This window comes from Oryzias latipes, chromosome 6 (genome assembly GCF_053564925.1).
Source record: "Oryzias latipes strain Hd-rR chromosome 6, Olatipes_Hd-rR_3.1".
NCBI classification, from domain to species: Eukaryota; Metazoa; Chordata; class Actinopteri; order Beloniformes; family Adrianichthyidae; genus Oryzias; species Oryzias latipes.
Window position 1 is genome coordinate 17,538,408 of NC_136242.1, and position 15,304 is coordinate 17,553,711.

At 40.6% G+C, this 15,304-nt stretch overlaps 1 protein-coding gene across 1 annotated transcript in view; it reads left to right on the forward strand.

The window, feature by feature from the left end:
• Positions 1-6,858: 6,858 nt before the first annotated feature.
• The window catches only part of cd82b (CD82 molecule b), a 156,181-nt gene continuing 147,735 nt past the window's right edge, over positions 6,859-15,304 (forward strand). Inside the window, exon 1 of the mRNA XM_078948569.1 lies at positions 6,859-6,868. The gene's annotated coding sequence lies outside the window, so the exon portion shown is untranslated. The remainder of the gene's footprint in view (positions 6,869-15,304) is intronic.

Consider the following 15,304-nt stretch of genomic DNA (forward strand, 5'->3'; position numbering starts at 1 on the left):
CCCATTTTAGGTCAGTGAATGGGATCGTTCAAAGTGAACCAATAAGTACTGTGAATCGTGTTGTCAACCACAAAGTAGGATATGACTTGAATCATTGTTAAAACAAATTGTTTATATTTGACTTACCTTTCTTTTTTCTTTTAAACAGTTGCCATAATCCAGTTTTTAACATCCATCTAAAGTTATAAATTCCTTTTACAGTTCCAGTTACTTTGGGTATCAAAACAAATTTACCACACAAATGCTCATTTTCAAGAAGTCCAAAAGGTTAGCAGGGCTCGACATAGCCATTTGTCCGCTGGCCCGGTCCTGTTTTTCGAGCAGTGCGGACCACAAGACTTTACTTTTCACTTGTCCGCTCGGGCCACTAAAATATCTAACGGTTTATACATTCTTCACCTTTTTCAATAAAGTAAATTTTGCGAAAACGTGTAGATTTACCTCGTCTTCATAATTTAGTTTTTCTGCTAGTCCTGTGTTCAGACTTCAAGGGTTTCTATGGGAAACCTTTGATCACTTCTCCTTCTCTCCCGCCTGCGCGCGCGAGGCTTTCACTGCCGAGCACCACGCGGCACGCGCTCACTACTTTTTTTTTCCAAACTTTATTGAACGTAACAATTCAATACAAAACAATGTTAAACAGCAACAACGAAGGCACAAGCCAGTGGGTTATTATTACATTTGATTATAAATCCAACACCGTCACTGAAGAGAGACTGAAGCATGTCAGAGATGTGGAAGACATGGCAGGAATAGATAGGAATATGTTAGATGGAGTGACGGGTGGAATTAGTAGTATGGACAGCAAGATATTTAATGAATGCATTGAAGATGAAACTGTATCCACTAAGCTTTAAGCTGAATGTCAAAGAATTAAAGGCAACTCCAAATACCTGAATCTCAGACTCAAATGCAGTAGAATGTTAAACTACTTAATTTTGTTTTTCTTTACAACACTGTAAGCAGTAAGTATTTCTAGTTAGCTGAATGATCTCAGTGAGACCTGCACAATATGAGGAAAACTCGCGATATGCGATATCAGAGATTAAAATTGCGATAACGATATAATTTGGGGTATATAAACAAACAGCAAAATAACCAAATAACCATTCCCAGTTTAAAAATTATACTCCAAATGACCCACGTTGACATAGGTTACAAACATCTAACATAACAGGGCTCCATCTGATTGGTCAACAATGTGAAGGCGTCCATCCGATTGGTCAAATGCATTAAGGGATTTATTTGATTCGTTAAATGGTTCAAGCTGCCATTAGATTGTTTTAACACATTTAAGGTTTATGATTTATTGCGATATTTGCCGTTAGAAGCAGCATGAAAACTTCTGAACTAGTGTTTCCTACTACACTGCAGTGCTCTCTTCAAAACATCTGAAACAGACTAGAGCAGATTTAAGTTTGATATGGTCTATTTTCAGTCATTGAAAAGTGTAGAAATAAGTGATGTCACCAGAATGCACCAAATTGCACCATATTAAAAGTTTCCGGGGGGGCATGCCCCCGGACCCCCCTAAAGTTGCAAGCACCTGCGGAGCGGCGGGTCCCGCTATGCGCGGTGTCGGGCCAGTAACTTTCAGGCAGGGCCAGTAAGTTTCAAAAACTACTGGCCCTGTGGGCCAGTGCAAATTTCTGGGCTATGTCAACCCCTGGTTAGCAATACGAGGCGTTTGTAAAGGCAGATTTAAAATAGATAAAAAAATAAAGACCTTTTAAACAGATTTTTTAACATTTGTAGTTTGTTAACATCTTAAAATGATCATCTGTAATCTTGCATTGCTTTTAGACTTTAATAAAGGAAAAATGAGAATAAACCGTCCTAAGCAACATTTAGGAGCACTCAGACATTCACATGAAACATGTCCATGGTTAATGATTATTGCTGTTTAATATGGTCTTTCAGCAAAAGATCAACCAGTTCTCAAATTGGGTGTTCAGAAATTTGAATGTTTGCGTTTGTTGCTTCCTCCCGACGTCAAACTGTATAACACATTAATCCGTGTTTCGATAAATATTTCTTTTAGCGAACTGTCTAAAAGCTCGAGGGTTTTAATCTGTCGTGCAGCATCATTTATTTTTCAAACTGAAGACTCAACACTGTCCACATTCCACAGACATGTTAATACAAACTGTGATAGTCAGCAGCAAAAAGAAGCTGTGGGCAATAATTATACTTTTGAAAAATATAGCAGTTCAAACAAGTGTACATCCTGGAGCTTATCAAAACTGAAATCTTTAGGAAGCAGAACCAGAGTTATTTGCTTTTAAATGTTTTAGGTGCTCATTTTGAGTTCCAGTGTGTGTTATCATGATATGAACCAGAGCATGTTTTGGTCAAGATAAAGAATTTTCTCATGCCTGGATGGATTGTTTCTTTCTTTGCATAAAAAAATGTGCGTCTGGGAAACACATTCGTTATTTTGAAGTCCCAAAAAAAAAGATAAGAAAGTTGTTTGATTATTTTAATTCTATTCCAATTTCCAGCTCTTTACATCCAAAGGGTTTGTGAAACACGATTCACCACTGCTTCTGTAGACCATGACCCCAAATCTCTAGGATTTGAACGTGGTGCATTTCCCTCCTTGGTTGCTGTGTATCGTGCTTTTATGAGAAACAAAGAGTATTCTGGTGCAGTGTCATGCAATTCAGAAGCATGTTTTAGTCCGATTATCATTGGTTTCCCTTAAACCCTGCACAATTCTAACCTCTACATTGACTTTTACTGAGCACATGGAGGTAGGATTTTTGATTATCCCTCCATCATAGCTAGTGTTGGGCACCCTGACTTTTCTTTCCTGAATAATATACCAGTCTGTCTTATGGCCACACACTCACCTGCACATGTATGAGCAGTTCACAGTAACCAAATTACCTACCTAAAGCATGCTTTTGGACTGTGTGGGGAAGGTGTAGTGGCTGAAGAAAACCCATGCATGCACAGGGTAAACATAAAAACTCAGCACAGAAAGTACCCAGCTGGGATTGGAACCAGGGCCTTCTCGCTGTAAGGCGCAACCTGGATTCTTTAATTATGGTCTGCAAATTCTTGGTAAAAAGCTTGGTCTTTCTCTCTCAATTGGTCTCCCTCTACAGTCTGGGTATTGTAAACTGGGTATAACCTGTCTTTGCCCATCAGTGGCTGGGATAGGCTCCAGCAACAATGTGACCCTGAAAAGAATAAAGAGGGTCTGAAAAATGGACGTTATTTTAAATAGTCAAATCAGTAGACAACTCATAATTTGGCCATGTTACAACTCAGGTACTAGTTCAAACGAAACAGTTTAAAATTAATTGATATCTTACTGATTTTGAGTGCTTCTAGCCTTTAGGAATTTTGACTATAACTTCAATGTTTTTTTTATATATTTTAATTCTGTAAACTATGTTGTTTAACTTCAGTGGAAAAATGCTTTCTAAATAAATTCTGATTCGTTTTAAGTTGAAAAACCACAGTTATTAGTTCAAAAAATAGAAAATTGATTTTGAACTTCAATGGCAATTGATGCAAAATGTTAATGCACCTTGGATGGCATTGGAGCGTGTGTGAATGTTTTTGTCAGGGTGTCCAAACTTTTATAAAAGAGGGTCACATTTGGGGAAGTGAAAATTTGTTAGGGCCAACCATTCGGCTTATGATCTTTGAACCCTTATAATAACATTAAATGCAAATCACCTATTTAAATAAATATTTTTTTCCAATGGGATATTTTTCATTTTTTCACATAGAACAGAATTACATCTAAAGGCATTTTGTATTTGAACACAAGAAAGGTCCACGTATTATGATATGATAGCAGAAACCTGTCAGCCAGTCGAAATTTGAATCCAGGCTGCATTTGACCCTCTGGCCGCACTTTGGACATGCCTAGTCCATGTGCATGAATCATTGTGACTGTAAAACCCTTTGGGCCTAAATTAAGGTAAAAGCAACATATAAGCCATTTGTCCTTACAGGGACTGTTGACCAATCAGTCATATGAACTGAAAACCAGATAGACTTACGTCTGGGGTACTTCAGAGTCTCTAATTAGCCTATAAACAATTATTTTAAACTATTTGAGAATGCCAGAGTGCTTAAATGAGAGGCATGCATGTAGGGAAGAGAACACTAACTCCAACCAGAAAGCTGGAAAATGTAAAAGTTCTGAGCATTAAACAAATTTAGTACATGGACAAACCTTTTTGTATGGCTTTGAAATACTAAAAACTGAACAAAAACATCACAATAGAGGGAGATCCAAGGAAGGGCCCTAAGGACTAAAAGACCCAGATAGCACCCATAGATCGTCATCTCCCGTTTTGCATTTTCTCAAAACAAAAGCTGTTCTCCCAACTCATCGCTTTCTGTCTCAGCTTCCAACCCTTTTTCTCTCTAACTACAGCTCCCCTCCCATTCTGCAGTCATGGTAACAGGAGCTGTGAACGAGCGAGCTGAGGAATATGAGGAGATGACAGACACATGGCCACAGTGTGACAGAGACAGACGGGGTGAACAAAAAAAGTGGTTTGACACCACGGAGAGCAATTTCTCATCCCATCATGCAACATGCATGGAGTTAAGAGGGTCTGTTGCAAAAGTTAGGTGGGGCAAAAGGGAAGATTAATAAATGAATAAATAAATAAAGTAAACTTTAGCTTATTTGAATGTGTTGTGGATAAAAGTAATTAAGCAAAAGATTTTCTCACAGCTTAAATCTTACATGAGCGAAAAACATTCTAGGTTTAGGTAAAACCTTTTACATTTTAATTTAAAGAGAACTAAAAGGAACCTTTAGATGTTCTTGAGTATGTATTTTTTTCTCTAAGGTGCTAAAAATCTGAGCTGCATTGTACTCATCAGCAACTAAAAGAACCTTGAAATAGTCAATCCACACACATGCTTGCATCTAAAGATACACTGGTGTTAGAAACGCAGAGGTAGGAAGGGGGGTTGGGATGGTGAGGGGTCACTGAGACCACAGTACTTACAACAAAAAGAAAGCAGACAGCCTTGAGCTATGAGTGGAGCTCAATAAATAAATATATATAAGGGGAAATCTCATTTTTAACCGGCAGCTTCACACCCTTCTTCTTGGAGCTCACTCCTGCTCCTCCTCCCAGCTCTTCTCCTCATTCCGCTTCTTCATCCCAGATCAAAGTTTCGTTTTAGAGAAGCACAAAGACAAGCTGCCCAGCTTCCATCTTTTATACTCTTTCCAGAGATGTAGCAAAGTGCTGTTGCTTCAGTGACTGTTTGATTTCCTGACAAAAAAACTCAATCTGGCAAATGACATTTGACCTCAAATTGTAAATTTAACTCTTGTTTTTTTTTTCTTCTTGTTTTTTTTTTCTTCAGTTTTTAATGTTGTCCAGTTCAGGTCATGTTATGTGCATATGTGCAGGCGTCTGTACACACCACATTCACTAACATTGCAACTGTTGGAACTAAACAGCTGAGACGTTGCATACAACCTCATTGAAGCAAAGCTGTTGGCAAATCCATATTGTGCTAACAGTTCAAATCAGCAGAGATGAGTGGAGGGTGTGGGCCGCATGTGGATCTGTGATTGTTGGAAACACACAATAGATTGTGGTTGTTTGGGCATGTAAACCTCCACAGACGGATGAAAGTGCTCCCCCAGGCTGGTCACAGGAAGCAGATTGGAGTGAATATGACACAATATCTCTTAAACAGAGCGTAAACTAGCTGTCAACAAGTACACGTGACAAAAGGGAGAAGCAGCATTGACAAGGATTGTTGAGGACAACCGTGGTGAAACAGATGACACAGATGATCATGTGACCTTCATCTTTGTGGCCCTGAATTGAAGGAGGCACACCTTTGGCCTTGATTGTATGGCTGTCCTATATTAAAGGGATCAACAAGTCAAACAGATGTATGGACACACAGAGTGCTGGTTTTTGAAGAAAGAAGCAGTACAGTTTGGGCTCAAAAAGTCAAAGAAACACAAATAAAATGTGAATATATATAGATACAGATACAATTGGCTGTTGTTTGTGTTTGTTTTTGCACTTGTTCACTTTCCAAAAGTAAATCATTTTTACATGGCAGCATTAAAAAGGTGATTTCTGAGCACTTTTCCCTCAAACATCACATTTGTCTCTGATTTGTTTTTAATTTTTTTTTATATTTATCTCTGATGTCTCATGAATGCAGACAGGCACATTTGTTATAAAATTGCCAAATCAATCCTCACTGTAGCTTCTTCATCACTGGGTTCCACATAATCATCGATCCAATTACAGGCCAGAGGTCACAAAAGGGTCCCGCCCTGCCACAAGACCTCCCCCACTCGATTCTTCCCATCCTCCCAGCATATCTTTCATTGGTTTATACTCTTCTCTTCACACCATTCTGCTCAGCTGTCATCTCTCACTTCATCTCCTCTAAATGGTTATTGACTGCACCCACAGAGCTTTGCTTCTTTGTCTGTCCGCCATCACAAATGTGTCTGCCAATCATAGGCTGATCTACTTTGCATAGTTGCCACCCCACTCTGATCCATCCAGGAAAAAAAAATCCAATTCTATCTTTTAAATATGGAAGTCATTTTGTACTTAAGTTTTTTTTTTGTTTTTTTTTTATAAAGTTGCGTTCCTTTTCTGGTATTCCATACACCTCCAAGTCCTGTAGCTCCCGTAGCTTACTTAGGCCCGGTTTAGACTTCATAGCAATTTGTAATCGCTTGGGTTCCTAATGCAACTATAAATTCAGTTAAATTCAATGAAGATGTGGAGCAGGTCGCAAATCATTTCAGTTTTATTTATTTATTTATTTTTTAGTATTATTTGGTATGTTAAGGCTTTAAATTACAAAAAGAAAAAAAAGAAAAAAATATACCTCCTGCCCCATGTTGTCTGCAGCATGAATTAATCACAAACAAATTACATACAGTAAATGTAAGTATCTCCAGAATCTGAAAGATCCCCATACATATCACTATAAATAAAGTACCACGAAAAATAAATAAATAAATAAAAACATCTACTATCCGCTTTTTGTCAATTCATCATGATTGTTTCTGGGAGGTCAACAGTTACTGTGTTACTGTGTCACTGTGTCAGCACACAAGTTGCACTTGTTTATTCTGTAAAAACATATTCACCTTTATCCACACTGACATTAGGGTGTTTTAGATTCAACACAAAAGGCTCATTACATTATACGACGAGGTGTTGGCGAAACCACAAGAACAGGACGCGGTTGATGGATGCAGCACCATGTTAGAAAAATCCCACAGATATCCACATACACACAAAGACAAGGCCATGCCTTTTTAATGTATCACTCCAACAAGCCACCATCACTCCTTTCTCTACATTATGTGCTACAGACTTCTTCTCGAGCGCCTCAGATTTACAACCCCGCTGCTCTCGAGCCGAAGTTCAGCTGATATACAGCAATAGAGGGGGGAAAACAATAAAAAACAAAGGGATTCTGTTCCATCGATTCCTCTCCTGATATGTGTTGCACTCCTGATATAAGCCACCATGAAGCACAAAAGTTTGCAAAACCACACAATAACAACAACGTAATGGGGTTAAATCCTTTTTAGGCTCATTAAGGCTTTAACAGACACCAAATCAAGGTCAATAAAACAGATTAGGATAGTCAGTAAATGATTTTGAGCTAATGAACAAGTAAATTGGTAATACTTCTGTAACAGCAAGTGTGACCCGTCTCTCTACAGGGGAATGGGTTCTGCTTTACACATTTTAAAAATGGACACATGACTTTTTTTATGCAGTTTTTAGTTAGTGTAGAGTCTTTAATAAACCAGATGAATATTATACGATGCATCCTATCACACACACACACACAAAGGTAGGTACCACCAGAGGTTTGAAAGGTTTGAAAAGACCTTTATTCCAGAACTTGTTGAAATATGGTTTTCTTTTAATGGCCAAAATAAGATTTAAAATCTGGGGTTTTAATCTAACTGAAAATAGTGTCATCGGGTGGGTGAATGAAGCCACAGAACATTCTCAAGATCCCACCTGAATCATGGTTACGCAAGCAAAATATTGGTTATTTAACAAGCTGTTGAATCTTGTTCACCCGAACATGGTGACAGAAAAGAAAGAGAAGTTGAGAAACAACCACAACTTTCTGCCCCCATAAGACCACACAAACAGGTAAGAGTTGCTCTTAGGTTCTGGAAAGATTTGGTTCAAAAAAGCATTGAGAGCCATTTCTAAAGCCTTGCAGATCCCAAAACGAGGGCATGACAACCATCCATCCATTTTCTGAGCTGAATCCCTTTGGAGTCACTAGCCGCAGTTAGAGGTGCAAAATATCATGACCGGATCAATGGTCAGATTAGAATTCAACCGTGTACATGGGCCCAGAAAAAACGTTTTCCGATTAGAACGAACGTTTATATGCGCAGCACTTTCAGCCGGAATAAATCATTTGCACATGCGCAGTTCTGTTTAAAATACCAGAAGAGGAAATGAGTCTCGCAAGCAAACAAGCCGAACTGCCACATGCATATACCGTATGTAGCAGCTCCGTAATATACAAGATGATCTACTAAACATGCTTTTGTTAATGTTATAGTTATTATGAAGCGCCTGTTCGCTCATCATTTTATTTTTAATCTGTGTGGTCAGTGCTTTTTTGTGGCAGAACAAAGCCGGAAGAAGGGTTAGGAGAAGCCTGACATGCGCTAACAATAACATTTAGCCTGGATGAACACTAAATCCATGCTAGAAATGCTGCAACCTGCATCTTGGCTGCATGTAAATATGTGGGAATAACATCAGCCTTTATTTTGTCGGGACACGATTGGAAACACAAATCCACGTGATTGTTTGAACGGTTTCTAAGGACTGAGCGGCATTTTCTGCTTTGAAAAGCTCACACACCACCCCAAAGTCGTTGTGGGAGCTGGAAGTCCGAGCTCTGCTCAAAGACGGGAGACATGGTTCTCCTGAATTCGGCTGCTCGTTCACATAGAGCTGCGGGACGGACGGCAGTCCGAAGCCTCCCATACGTAACAAAGCATCCTTCCCTCCCCTCAAACACAAAGCTATAAGTCCGGCTGCTCTGCTCAGAAACATGGTTCGCTCCGTCCACCGGCAGCTGCGTTCGGACCGCGCAGGGTCCGGACGTCAGGGGCACGAAGCGCTCCTCCCCGGCGCCCCCCTCGTGAGGGATGTCAGAGAAGATAGGAAGGGAGAGGCAAGGAGCCCGCGGGGCGAGGGCGGAGCGCAGAGGCGTCCATGCTTCGCACCGGGAGTCCGCGGAGCAGACGGTCGGTCCTGTTTGAGCTCTAAAGCCTTCTCTGGAGCAAAACACCGTCTATGCATGACGTTAAACCAGAGCAGTAGTGACACATGATTGGAATGAACCGTTTACATGAACAAAAATCTGATCAACAATCAGCATAACCCACCTATCTCAATCGCAAAGAAATTTTGATTCGAATGAGTCTGATTGGGGCAGAGTATTCCGAACAGCGTGTTTACATGAGACATTTTTCTTCAATAGGATTACTTTTGTCCATGTAAACGCAGCTACTGAGTTGCTGGACCCTATCCCAGCTACTGTCAGGTGAGGACTGGGTACACCCTGGGCCGGTCTTTAGAATAGTGCACGGCCATACAATCACACTTGCATTTACACATAGGGATCATTTAGAATCCTCAATTGACCCAGAAAGCGTGTCTTTGGAGAAAGCCGTAGAGCCCTGAGAAAACCCATACATGCACGAAGATAACACGCAAACTCCAAACAGAAAGGTACCAAATGGGATTTGAACCAGAGCCTATTCATTGTGAGACGGGAACGCTAACAGTGTAACTGAAATGTTCTTGCTTATTCAAATTATTTGATCCCTGAAAGTTTTTTTTTTTACAAAAATATTACAGTTTTAGCATGTTTTACCAAGAGTAGTGTTTATAGTAAAATTATTTAATTAAAATTACTGTATTGTCTCACAGATAAAGCAACATCAACAAACCCAAATTTCAAGAAGTCCAACTTTTTATCCAAATGTTTTGTAAAGATTATGCAATAAATAGGCATTTATTGGTTGTCTTACAGCTAAAACTTACATTAAGCAAACATTTTTCTCGGGAATAGCATCCAAACTCATCTGCAGTTTCAGTTCAGTTACTGTGGTGGTGCCAGATTTAATAATTTCCCCCTGCAGGGAAATAAAAAGGAGCCCTGTGGCTCAGTAAGGAGGCTCTTTATGTGAGTTTTGGGTCTCATCCCACAATAAATCCCTGCTGAGAGGCTCTTGTAAGACTATCTGCTTTCTGGAAGTAGACAAAACATCTTAAAATGTATTCATAAGGCGGGATTTTGTTTCTTTTTATTATTTTTTTTGCATGAGTCTGACTCAAAGTCGTGCAGAAATAGGTCTGTTAAAGATAGGAACAAGATTTGAAATCTAAATTGCTGTTAAAACTTTTTGAAATTAAATTGAAAGTCAGTCGTCTTGTTCTCCTTTGCATTTCCTTTATCGACATTGAGGCCCCTGCATCCGAGTGGCAGGCCTTTTAGAAGAAGCTGTAAAACTAACCACCAGTGGGAGGTTAAGCTACTCCAGGGTCGCCCCTACAAACCACAACGATGCCGACACACTTCCTGTTCCAAGGACAGAAAAAAAATGTTTCCCCAACTCGCCCACTGGGGTCCAAGTCTCACGCCATGGATGAACAAGCTGAATAAATCATAGATGTATGACTTAAGAGTGGGTAAAGCCAGAGAGCCTAAAGGGACAAGAGTGGATTCTGAGCTTCTTTTATATTAACAGACTGCTGGCCGCATGGCTGGGGGAACTGAGCCCTCCAAAGCTCAGGCTGTTGTGAGAGAAACACTGAATTATGCATCGGAGAAAGGAGGGAAGATTGGCTGCTGACTCCGATACCACCCCCTCCTCCTTTACTTCCTTCTCTTATTCACTGACAAACAGATGAGCACATTTGTAGGAAGTTTTGCAGGGGGCCATCTCTTCAAACTCTGTTAGAGACTGGATGGGCGGTTCCTTCTTTCCTGTTTTCTGCATCATTTCACACAAGTGTCAAGGTATGCCTTCATCTCTGCTCTCCTGTTTGAACAGAGGGGCAGATAGGCAAGATGCTTTCACTTCTGACAAAGATGTATGTCTGCTCCCGTGCGGATGACACATGGAAACCAGCCCTGGGTGGTTATGAAGCTTGTTGCATCGATTCGCGCATGGATAAGGACCATCCCCTGTCACACCTACACTGAGCAATGAGGTCGGAGGGTCGGTGCTAACCCGTCCCCTAAAAAAAATCAATTTCTTATTAGAACTTCATCACCAGACCAGAGGGAAGACAATGGAGTTAGAATGAAGACAAAAGACATTCCCATTCGTCAGATCATGTACGTCCTCTGGTTTCTCTCCAGTTGTTATCAAGGAATTTTAGTGGTTCCCTCCCTCGTTCATTTGCTGGGACTAGGCTGCTCCTCCTCTTCAAAAACCTCTTGCTCCTTGTCTCTTGACACCTCATTGCCAGGCTGTTGGTTCTATTTCTGTCCATTGCTGCAGGCTATACATTCTGCATATGTGTGCGTACAGATTGCCAGATTTCAAACACCTGCTTTTTGCATACCGTAAAATGCTTGACTTTGGAGAGGAGACATATCTTTTGAGGTCTAATAAATTATTGAGAGGGTAAAGTAACCTGCATCTGTAGCAGAATTCTGTATGGTAATTCTACGTTCACCATCAATTGTTCGTCCGCCTTGTTGTCCACCTTCCTTTTGTCCTTCTTCACGACATTTGTCCACACAGTCAGAGGGTTTCACGTCAAGATGTCTGTAGATAAGGACAGGTCCCTTTATTGATCCTTTTAATACAATACACAGACAACGCCTGTAACAAAAACTGCTATCATCCTGAAAACTGGAGCAGCAGGTCCATCCCTGCCTGTATTTTACCATATTTCACTCGTCAATTGATGGATGGCTGCTGGGCAGCGATAAGTTGGCAACGGTACAAAAAAGGTAAAAACATGCAATGAAAGACACAAACTGTCAAACTGTTAGCTTGTTTCCTAACTTCACCTTTCATAAGAACACTGAATATGACATGTATTGTCTGCTTTATTGTTCTTGTTAATTGTTCCAAAAAATTACGTAACTCCCAGGGTGTGGAAAGTGGAAACCGTGCTAAGCTAAAATTCACAGATTGTAGGTTTCAACCCAGACATAACCTTAGTTCAGGTTCATCAAAGAGGGTTGAATGTTTTTATTTCCAAATTGCCTAATTGATGAGCTGCTGAGGGTAAAAAAAAAAAAGTTAAAAAAGGAATAGTAACTAAAGGACCTATTATCAAAAAACAACCTCAAAGTGGTATTTTACTCCATTCATACATTTCTGAGCATTCCTCTAAAAACTTGCGCCACAAAGAGGGGAACAGCCCCTTCCAGGAAGAGTCTACGCAGCCGGCACCACCCCAAGGCTCACACCTCACCCACTTTCTCTGCGGAATGGTGATCGGCAAAAACGCTTTTATTTTATTTGCACAAAATGCCCATCAATCTTTGCAAGCATTTAGATGATGATTATTTTTGTGGGCTGAACGCAGAAACGATGCAGCCGACTCTACATTGATGTCATGAAATGAGCGGCACCTACAAGGAGCGAAAGGCGGTGCCTCAGAGATTGAGTCGTCTTACTTCTGGGAAGGAAAATGAACTGCAAAGAAAACTAATATTTCATTATAAATTGTGTTTTTTGTGTTCCAAAGACAACATATTATCATGCATATGGATATAGTTTATTCTGAAAGACTAAGGCATGATACAGCCCCTTTAAATCTCCCATTTAGTGTTTATTGATAACAAGAAGTACAAAATTTAATAAAAGCTGAAATCTTTTATTTTGAAAAAAAGCTTGTATTTTGAAATTTTGCATCACAAATTCTTTATTAATTTATTTATTTATTTATATTGACCTGTCTAACAGCTGAGCAAGCAGATCAGAGCTGAGTGCCTCTTGTATTGGACAGATTTTATTGTTACAATTGGGGTTTATGGATCTTCAGGCAGACTGAGTGTATATTTGTATAAACCCCTTTTGTATTTGAGGCTAAGCTTTATTTATGAAAATTATACTTGTATGTATTCCTTGTTGGACCGGACAGAAAAAAGAAAAAAAAGGGGAGAGAAAGAAACAGAGTGGGACGTCAGAGATGGGAGATGAGGGGTTAAAGGTGGGGGATAGTCGATATTAAAAAGTTAGAACATTAAAGTGTTGTAAGTAAATTAGATTACATAACTTAGTTCACACAGCCAAAAAAAAAAAAAAAAGTCTGCTCACAACTATTTACAGATTAGAAGTATAATCATGCATCAATGATTAAAGATTCATCTCCCAAGATTTCTGCAAGACTCTTTATGTGAGTTTTGCAAAACTTTTCTGCAAAACTGTACCCACAATATTCGCATTACTGATATTCATGAAGAGGGGTGTAGAAAAAGGGGAAAAAAAACAATACCCACGCTCCAGCAAAGGCAGGAGGCCCCACACCCCAAAGCTAGGGGTAGACAGCGCAGCAACCCGGCCGATCCAGGCATCCAAGAGCCTCACAGTCAGACAAAGATCCAGAAGCAACCACCCTCCCGTGCACTGGACCCCACCACAGAAACGGAGATGGAGGACAGGACCCATCAGCCCCCCCGGCCGAGGAGTGGGAGGAACAGAGAACACGCAGAGCCGGAGCCCCGGCCCCAGCAGGGACCCGCCCCACCCCAAGGCGCACCAGCCCTATACCCAATGCCCCGACCGCTCGAGACCTACGCTGGCGCCCAGACGAGAGGCACGCCGCCGCCCCGGGAGTCTTGAGCCCCCGCCCGCCCCCGACCCCAGAGGCAGGCCGGCACAGCCCATGGTCAGCCCACACTGCACACCCGTGCAACCTGCCCGCCAGCCCCACCGAGGTCAAGAGGGGGGAGGCGGCAGAAACCAACCGCCCGAGTGGGAAGGCGGAGGCAGGCGACCAGCGGACGCCCCAGACAGGTCCAGGGGACGGTGAGCCAGTGGACCAGGCTGTAGTTGCTGTGAGCATCATTGGAAAAGATTGGGGTGTCCCGTTGGCCCAGGAGAGGGACCCCACCCAGACTCCAGGGGATGCCGCCCAGCCCGCTCAGATGTAAAATTTACACAAAAACTTTCAATTTATTTAAACTAACATTACACTTCCAATTACAATTATGATTTCTAAACATCGACCGGTAAATTTATTTCCAGCTGTATAAACAGACTGCTACATTGACAAACAAAATATTGCACGTTCATTGCAGGAACACGTGGTTAACCTCCTAACAATAAACTCCACTTCTGGAGTTTTCCCAATCTAAATGTTGTAATTCGCTTTTACAAATGTGGGCTTTAAAAAAAAGAGGTGGAGTCAGATTTATAATCTGCTGAACCAGATAGATAAGCCTGTCACATCCACAGGGTTGTTCTGTCATTTTCATAATTGTGCTGCACCACAATGGCTTTAACGCTCTGCTTCTTCACTGAAGGCACAAAAATACACAGCTGATGCATCACAAAGTGAACTATGTATATTTTACATTAGTAGTTTTCATAGGCTTCTTCAGCGGATAGTATCAAACTAAAAACCGTGCATGCAATCCACTGCTTAACTAAAAACACAAATGATGATTCACTTTTCCTGTTTAAATCAATGATTGCTGCAAATACAACCCAAAGGTCTTCTGGACACATGACAAAGTTCAAGTGAAAGTGAGTCAAACAGCTTTCTTGTTCTGCTTTTTGTGTCTTGCATGGTAAATGCATAGATGTTGTATGTCCCAGTGATCTGTCATGCATTCACTGATCACTCAACATGGCTCCACTCCCACAACAATTCCCAAATGGCTAGTAATCAGTCTTTCTCAGGTTGTTCAGTTGGGCTAAATGATTTCTTCTACTTCTGTATGTTTAAAGCAGGAAAACTCTTTAAGCAAGTTCTTAGTTAATTTTAGTTCCACATCAATAAAAATAACAAACTGCAGATGGCATTGACCTTTACATGTGCCTGTTGGTTTTGATGAACATACACTTTTTTAAAACCATACATAAGTTTCCTCAAAAAAACAAAAAAACATTAAGAGACTGTAAAAAAAAAAGTTTTTTTTTTTTTTTTTAAAGTCAGAATCACTTTGAGAATAAATACAGGAATGAAGAAAGACATAAAACATTGACTAGTCAAATATGATTATGTTGGGTCTCTGAGATAAGTCCGTCAGTTGGTCAGACTTGTGCACGTTCACAGTAATTCAACTCGTTCTTTGTGAC